This window comes from Rattus norvegicus, chromosome 15 (genome assembly GCF_036323735.1).
Source record: "Rattus norvegicus strain BN/NHsdMcwi chromosome 15, GRCr8, whole genome shotgun sequence".
Classification (NCBI taxonomy): Eukaryota; Metazoa; Chordata; class Mammalia; order Rodentia; family Muridae; genus Rattus; species Rattus norvegicus.
In genome coordinates, this window is record NC_086033.1 from 96,136,387 (window position 1) to 96,145,397 (window position 9,011).

Genomic DNA, 9,011 nt, shown 5'->3' on the forward strand with positions numbered 1-9,011 from the left:
CTCTTAAGTAGCCTCTCTTCCCTGTGTGTTCTAGTCAAGAGTTCGGCATATCCTATCCCTGACACAGTCTGTCAAATCTTTCTCTGATTTGTCACTTTGTCTTCCCCTAGTTAGAGGAGCCTGATATAGCTGTCTCCTGAGAGGCTCTACCAGAGCCTAACAAATACAGAGGTAGATACTTGCAGCCAATTATTGAACTGAGAACGGGGTCATCATTTGAGGAGTTAGAGAAAGAATTGAAGGACCTGAAGGTGTTTGCAACACCATAGGAAGAACAACTATAGCAACCAACCAGAACCTCCAGAGATCCCAGGGACTAAACCACCATACAAAGAGTACACATGGACAGACTCATGGCTCCAACTGCATGTGTAGCAGAGGATGGCCTTGTTGGGCACAAATGGGAAGAGAAGCCCTTGGTCCTGCCAAGGTTGGACTCTCCAGTGTAGGGAAATGTCAGGGCAGGGAGGCAGGAAAGGGTGGGTGGATGGGTGGGGGAACACCCTCATAGAAGGGGGAGAGGGGATGGGATAGGGGGTTTATGGACCATAAGAGGGAAAGGGGGATAGCATTTAAATGTAAATTTAAAAAAAGACCCACATAGTCAACTAACCTGAGACCACATGGGCTCAAGAGCTTGGACTACCAATCAGAAAGCATGCAGGAGCTGCACTTAGACCTCCATGCTCATCTGTAGTAAATGTGCACCTTGGTCTTCACGTGGGTCTCCTAACAAGAGGAGCAGGGCCTGTCTCATTGTCTGTTGCCTGCCATTGGATTACCTTCCCCTTTACTTAGACTTCCTGGTTGGGCCTCCGTGGGAGAGGATGTGCCTACACCTAATTAGACTAGATGCCCCAGGTGGGATGGCACCCAAGGAGGCTGCCCTTTTCCGGGGAGTGGACTATGGGCAGGTAAGAATATAAAGGAAAGCGACCACATGGTAAAAGGATAGAGGACAAAAAGAGTATGGGAGTGACAACTGGAATTGGGGGAAATTTCGGGAACAAGGTAGAAACCTAATGCGATGGGATCTCTGTGGGTCCTATAAGGGTGAGACTAGTGAAGGTTCTTATTAGTGGAAGACATGTAGCTTGAACCAACCGTCCCCTGTAACCGTGCAAGGCCACAAGTGGAGGGATTGGGACACTAAGCGAAGCACAACATTTTCATGCTACAAAATGTCCTCCCTGTAGAATTTGCTGAGTTCAGAAACTAGCAGAATCATTATCAGAAAGAAAAGGGACACTTCATCCACAACTGATGGGAATAGATGCAGACCACATATTCAAGTGTTAGGATGAGCTCAGGAGTCCTTCAGAGGAGGAAGAAAAGAACTGAAAGAGAAATAAAGAAGTCATTGTTTGAGATCAAAGGCACATACTAACAGCAGGTCTATAAGTCCGCTGGATTCTTCATGTCTCTAAACCAGCTGAATTCTTCATGTCTTTAAAACAGCTGGATTATACAGTCCTAGGTCTTTGGATGTGATCCCTTGCCAGAGTAGCCGTGTTGATACATTAAAATTCCACTACTATTTCCTAATTGTTTTTCTCTATATTTTAAAGTTATTTGTGAAAATATCTGTTTAGTTTTCTCCCTTAGCTATACTTTTTCAGACATATCTAATTTCTTCTTAAAGTTGCTTTTTTTTAACCAAGCCTGTCGTGGTTCCTTTTCAGTATCTAATAATAAGCTTTTAATACAAATGTGCAAGTAAATTAAAATTTTTATTGATATAAAAAGGTTTAAAACTTTGCAACACTTTTTAAAATTTACCATTCCAAATTCTATTTAGTCAAATCAAATTAGCATAGAAAAAATTAATAAATTAAAATAATTAATCATTGCTAATATGTTACAATTATATGTGAACAAATATTTCTAGCGTATTACAGCACAATTGGGTGACTAATAAATCAGCATTGCATGTGCATCTCACTAAGTTGTATAGACAGAACTTAGGTACATTGAATATTAATTGTTCGGGGAAGTAGTACCCTTTTCTTTAATGATGTAACCACTGGTAAGTTGTGCTTTCTCCTATATAAAATTCCCTACATCTGTTAGGGAATGAATCTCTAGTTCAACTCGGTAGATCAAGCAAAAATGAAATTGGTGGGGGAGGAGTTGAGGAAAAACTGTTTCATGGAAGAAGGACAGGAAGGAATATGGTGGCTCTAAAAAGATTAAAATACATTATAGAAATATTTCAAACCCTCTTACAGTAAAACACTAACACCTAAATTTTTACCATTTAAGTAACTCACACAGGTTTTCAAGTTATATATTTTTCCTTTATTTATTTACTACAGAATACATAAACATATTGAAAGATGGTGTTATTTCTCAGGGGATATTTACAATTTTTGCAACTTTATATTTAGGTTAAAGCTAATTTAATGAAGAAAAGAAAAAGCAAGATTGAGAATGAGAATAAATGTAGCAACAGCAGCAGCAACAACAATAACAATAATAAGTATATGTATTAAGTTGATATAAATTATATCTGATTAATATTTATGATTTTTGTTACTATATACAGGGTAAATCTAAATTTAGCAAAAAAATGGAAGAATAAGGCAATTATTAAGAAGCTGAAGAAGGGCTGGAGAGATGACTCAGTGTTTAAGAGCACTGACTCCTCTTCCAGAGGTCCGGAGTTCAAATCCCAGTAGCTACATGATGGCTCACAACCATCTGTAATGGGATCTGATGCCCTATTCTGGTGTGTCTGAAGACAGCTACAGTGTACTTATATACAACACATAAATACATCTTTTTTAAAAAGAAGGAAAAGAAACAAAATCAGAGCAGAAAGTGTAGGAAGAAGAGGAGGTGGCATAAGAATGAGAACTAATGAATATCAAGTTAATATGGAACAGAAAATAACATGTAGTTACCCTTGACTTTTCTAATTGTGGTTATCACAGAAAGGCAACTTTATAATTACTTTGAAAATTTGAAGCTAATCAATTTCACACATTTAACTTTTTAAGACAAGAAAACTTCAGGGATTATTTTTAGTATCCTCACTCTCTTACAATTGAAAAGATAGTTAGAAGGGTTATGGTATAAATATATACAGTTTCAAGTAGTAAATCATATCATAGACTAGTGGAAGGAAATATAAACACAACTAGATAATAATATTACAATGCGCTCAAAATTTTTAATTATTTTTATGAATATAATTTCCAGGTGAAAAATTTAAATGTTCTTGCTATTTTTATAGAATATATATATATATATATATATATATATATATATCTTAAGTGTTTTGGTTGGTATATGGTCTTATGGAGTCTAGACTGGCCTTGAGGTTGTTTCATACATTACAATTGTCATGGACTCCTTAGACTCTTGTCTCAGTACTACAATTTCTGGAATTAGGGGTGTTTATTACTGCTCCAAGAACTGACCTGCTCTCTGCCTCCAAGTAGAAAACATGGTACTTATGATCATATAGTCATGAGGAGAAATTTAACTCTAGTACTCCAACCCTGTTTTCAAGTGACAAATTCTCTATTAGTTTCTTTATTTATCCTTCTGTAGAACTGGAATGTTTAGTTTTGGAAGACTCTTACCAGCATGGGATGTGGAGCTTGTCGTGATCATCTTCTATATCCAGACAGGATGTAAAGTGGAGAGAGCAGGAACATCAACATGTTCCCAAAACTCTCAAACCAAAATTTGTACTGCCTACAAAATGTACAGGGATAAGATGGAGAAGGGATTGAGAGAATAGCCAACCACTGACTGACCCAAGTTGAAGCTCAGTCCAGGAGAGCAAGACAACACCTGACAGTATTAATTATATCTGTTATGCTTGCAAACACGAACCTAGCACAACTGTCATCTGAGAGGCTTCATCCAACAACTGATGGAAACAGAGGCAGGGACCCTATAGCCAAACATTAGGCAGAACTCAAGTAGTCTTGTAGAATAGGCAAGGGAAGGATTGATGCAGTCAGCAGGTCAAAGACACCACAAGAAACCCTACAGAGCCAACCAACCTGGGGGCTCACAGAAGCTGAGCCAACAGCTAAAAAGACTAGACTAGGTCTCCCACACATACGTACTGCAGATATGCAGTTTGGTCTTCATGTGAGTCCCCCAACAATTAGAGTTCCTGGTGTCTCAGACCTGGACTCTGTTCCCTGCCTTTAAATCACTTTCACCTAGCTGGACTGCCTTGTCTGGCCTTAGTAGGAGAGGATGTGCTTAGTACTGATGTGACTTAATGTGCCATGGTGGGTTGGTACCTAGCAAGGGCACTTGATATTCTCTGAGGATAAGGGCTAGGGGTAAAGGAAGAAGGTTGATGGGAGGGTGGGAATAGAAGGAGAGGAGGGAGGGAAGCTGTGATTCGGATCTATATTGAATAAATGACTCAATGCATGAAAAATTTTTAATACAACTAAACTACATTGTAGAAGGAAAAAGCAGCATTTAGAAAATAAGAATTTAGGGGTTGGGGATTTAGCTCAGTGGTAGAGCGCTTGCCTAGCAAGCACAAGGCCCTGGGTTCGGTCCCCAGCTCCGACAAAAAGAAAAAAGAGAGAAAAAAAAAGAAAATAAGAATTTAAATATAGTTAAATATAGCTTGTACATATCAAATAATGAGTTGTGAAGGAAAGTTTTACATGTCGTATTTTATTTTACTTTCTCCAAAAAGTAAAATAAAACCGCTAATATGCTACCACAAGTTGAAAAATGAGAAATATATAAAAAGAAAGGAATATAACATGTTTATTTTGTATTCATATTGTTTATATTTTACGGAGTATAACAATATTTCCAACAATAAATACAGCAAGATAACAAGTTATTGCTTGCAATCTTGTCTCAGACGTAATTCTTTTTCTACACTATGTCAGAATGTTGATTGATTTCCATAAATTAAAAATTTGCTTTATTAATAGCATTTGCATTGCTGTATTTATTATGAAAAGCATATGTATTATAATCATGCCTTTTGTATAACCAAGAAAACAATTGTATACTATTTAAATTAGCATATATTTTTAAATTGCTTTAAGCAGTTATTGTTGAATTTTTCTTATTTTTAAATATTAAATTTAATTATTTTCATCTTCAATTCTTCTCAGTCCATCCTCTCTTTCAGGAAAGCTTTGTTTCTAACAACACCTCTTTTTTTGTTTAGGATGTGTGTGGTGTGCGTGCGTGCGTGTGTGTTTGTGTGTGTGTGTGTGTGTGTATGTGTGTGTGTGTGTGTGTGTGTGTGTGTGTGTATGTGTGTTTGTTTAGCTCAGAGAACAATTTTGAGAAATCAAGTAGTGGGTTTCTATTCTGGGTCTTTAGACTTGGTTGTAAAGGTCTCTATCTGCTACGCTGTCTTTCTTGTGTCCTTTAATTCCATGTGTTTATTTTGTTTGTTAAGCAGTGAATTTGAAGACTTCTTGGATAGGGGAAATAGAATAGACTTTGGGAGTGGACTATGGGCAGGTAAGAATATAAAGGAAAGGGACCACATGGTGAGAGGATAGAAGACAAAGAGAGTATGGAAGTGACAACTGGAATTGGGGGAAATTTCGGGAACAAGGTGGGATGAACAAGGAACAAGGGAACCTAGTGCGATGGGATCTCTGTGGGTTCTATAAGGGTGAGACTAGTGAAGGTTCTTATTCGTGGAAGACATGTAGCTTGAACCAACCATCCCCTGTAACCATGCAAGGCCACAAGTGGAAGGATTGGGACACTAAGCGAAGCACAACATTTTTATGCTACAGAATGTCCTCCCTGTGGAATTTGATGAGTTGAGAGACTAGCACCATCATTATCAGAAAGAAAAGGGACACTTCATCCACAACTGATGGGAATAGATGCAGACCACATATTCAAGTGTTAGGATGAGCTCAGGAGTCCTTCAGAGGAGAGAGAAAGGATTCAAAAAGATAGAAGAATTCAGGGCACCACAAGAACATGGTCCACAGAATCAAATACCTTGGACTTAGAGGGTTCAAAGAGATCAGAGCCTGTATGGATTTGTCATTATATCATGATTGTGCAGCACTGTTTCCTTGTGGGATTCCTAATGGTGAGAATTGGGCAACGGCTGATTCTTTTGCCTTCTTTTGGGACCTTTTTCCTCCCACAGGGTTAACCTCTCCAGCATTGATGTGAGAATATGTGCCTTGTCTTTGTGATCTTGTTATGCAATATTTGGTTGATGTCCCTGGACGGTGACTGTTCTTTTGGAAGGGAGGGGGTGAGTGCCAGAGGCAAGAGTGATGGAAAGGTAGAATAGGAGACGAGGAATGAGAAACTGATGTCTGGATTTATATGAGAGAGAAGAATATGTAAAAAGGAAAAATGAGAAATCACACCCCATCCCATAACAGGGACACATGCAAACCTTTTGAAAAATTGTAGTCTGCCTTTTTGATGGCTGTCCACCTGGCCCTTGCATAACAGGTTTTTGTCAGTTTTTCTTGGAACCATTTAAGATCTCTCCATGTGTCTGGTTGTGAGTTTGCAATGTGAACCAACTTGTAAGTTACTTATTTTCTTTGCCTTTACTTGTATTAAAAGTATTTTTCTAATTTATGTATGAGTTAAACTATGGTAAAACCCTCTGATATTCAGTTTGTCCTTTAGAGTCTTTTAAGAGATACTCTAGTTTGGTTGAATCCAGTTTTCACTTTACTGGTTAGCATGAAGTCTAAATATAGATGAGCTTGAATCACTGGGACCTTTAAATTTTAAATTTGCTTATTTTAAATTTAATCACGATTTTTATGGATTGCTGTTTGTGCTATGTTTGCTTCACTGCAATTAAAGTCTTTTTAAACCTATATAAAATCCATGTATTTTCCTTAAATTTGCCTCATTTCCCCACTGCTGAAGAATATCTCATTAAATTAAATATCCATATTTAAGAACTTTACTCAGAGTAAACTGTTTACCCAGAAAGAAATCAGACTACTTTTAGGGCAGAGTTGATGGAACCACATACCTGCTCAGAATAGGACTCTGAAGGGAATGACTTTAGTTTTATTTACCCGACAACAGTGACTCACACTGGTTTAAAAATGAAATGATGCCAAGTATCAAGTGTTACAGGTAGTTTGCAGTATTTTTAATATTTTATTCCAAATTAGTGGTACTGTTTTAGAAGTGTGTGGAAACTATTAATTGGAGAAACTGAAGCAATGATTGTAATCCATTGAAAACCATGACTTGGCCTTGTTCTCTCTGAGACAACTATTGCCTTATCACTGCACTTCTAACACACTTCCTTCAATTAGGTCAGAGATATTAATCCTATCCCGAACAGTTCTCCCTTCTAAGGACCAACTATTCAGACTAGGGGATGGTTCAATTGCAAGTACAATTATCTAGAGATTCTTTTATAAGCAATATCTGGCAATAAAAAAGCCAATGGCCAAAGGGCTTAGGCAGGAAGGAGAAGGTAGGCCATTGGTACGAAGAGAGAGGATCCTGGAAATAGTAAGGGATAAAAGAGAAACTATTCAAGAGACACACCAGACAGACTGACATAAACTAGCAGGTAGATGAACTCAGGGACATGCTGAGAGAAAGAAGAAAGTTTGGAATGAAGAGAGATAACTAATTTCGTGGTAGACTTAGAAAAGTTTGAATGGGCTAAAGAAGTTATGAGCTAGTCAGAGAATGTACTTAGGGCCTAGGCATTGAATAATAAATAATTAGACCCAGAGTTCACATGCTGGGAACAGGGACTGGAAGGAAAAACAGAATTTAATATTTTTAGCACAGTTCTCAGGAGGCATTTTGCTACAGCAAGAATAAAGGAATAGTATCCGGCACCTCCAGACACACAAGGTACAGTTAATTTACTTTTCATGTGAGCTCATGAACATATATATTCTCTTCCTTGATGGGTCACCACTCAGACTAAAGTAACAGTTCCATGTAAGACCAAATTGGAGAGCTAGTAAGTTTCTTAGTTTTACTTACAAAGTACAGGCAAGGGTTTGTTTAGAGACACAGTGATCCACCACATGCTACATAACAACAAAGTTCTTCTTGGGATGATGCCTTTGACAAAAGTGAAGTCTCATCACAGTGTCCCATGACCTGTTTCCCTCACCCTTCTTTATGCTCTAGCATCTTCCAAGAGTACTTGATGCTGGGGTTATCCAGGAAGAACTTAAGCACAAAACCCAAGTGACGATCTTCTGTCTCTCCTCCTACTCCACCTCCACTTTACTGGGGTGTGATAATAGCCGAGTGCTGTCACCTAAGTGATGCTGTGCTGTTCTGCTAGTCCCATTGCCACAGCTACGAGATCTGGCTTACCTCTACTTCAAGATGGATAAGTGTTCTTTTCAGCTGCTATAATTGTATGCCGTGACAGAAAGCAACATATGGAATCAGAACATTTACTTAGGATTATGATTCCATAGGGATCCATCATGGTAGAAATAGCATACCTTCAGGAAATGAAGGCTTGACTAGAAGTAAGAAAGACAAAACAGAATGTTGCCCTAGGCTGTAAAACCTAAACACTATCTCCAGTGACATACTTCTAGCAAGTCTCCACATGCATAAGGTCCCACAAACTCCCAACCTGCACTACCAGTTGTGGACAAATTGTTCTAAGGTAGTCATTAGGGTGTAGAAATGGTGAAGTTAAAATGTGAACAAACTACAACAGGGCGAACACTAAATCCTGTAGCTCCAAGTCCAATTCCTTTCCTCCAGATTGCTGCCTAAAGCATAACACTGTCTATGTCATAGACTCTCTCTCTGTCTCCCTCCCTCTCTCTGTCTCTTTCCCTCCCTCTCACTCTTTCCCTCTCTCTTCTCTCTCTCTCTCTCTCTCTCTCTCTCTCTCTCTCTCTCTCTCTCTCCTCTCTTTCTCCCTGACTTTACTTCCTATGAGAAGTTCTTGCTAGTAATGGTTTTGTGGCTCTGACATCACCAAAATCTTAGGGTCACCACTAAAATGATGGCTTCCCAGCCTCACACAACAACCACACGGAGAATTGGATCCTAAATATATT

At 38.5% G+C, this 9,011-nt stretch overlaps 1 non-coding gene across 1 annotated transcript; it reads left to right on the forward strand.

Annotated features, from left to right (window-relative positions):
• The first annotated feature begins 4,473 nt into the window (after positions 1-4,473).
• Positions 4,474-4,548, forward strand: Trnaa-agc65 (transfer RNA alanine (anticodon AGC) 65). The gene has a single exon. It is a non-coding gene; the product is annotated as a tRNA-Ala (tRNA).
• Positions 4,549-9,011: the final 4,463 nt, after the last annotated feature.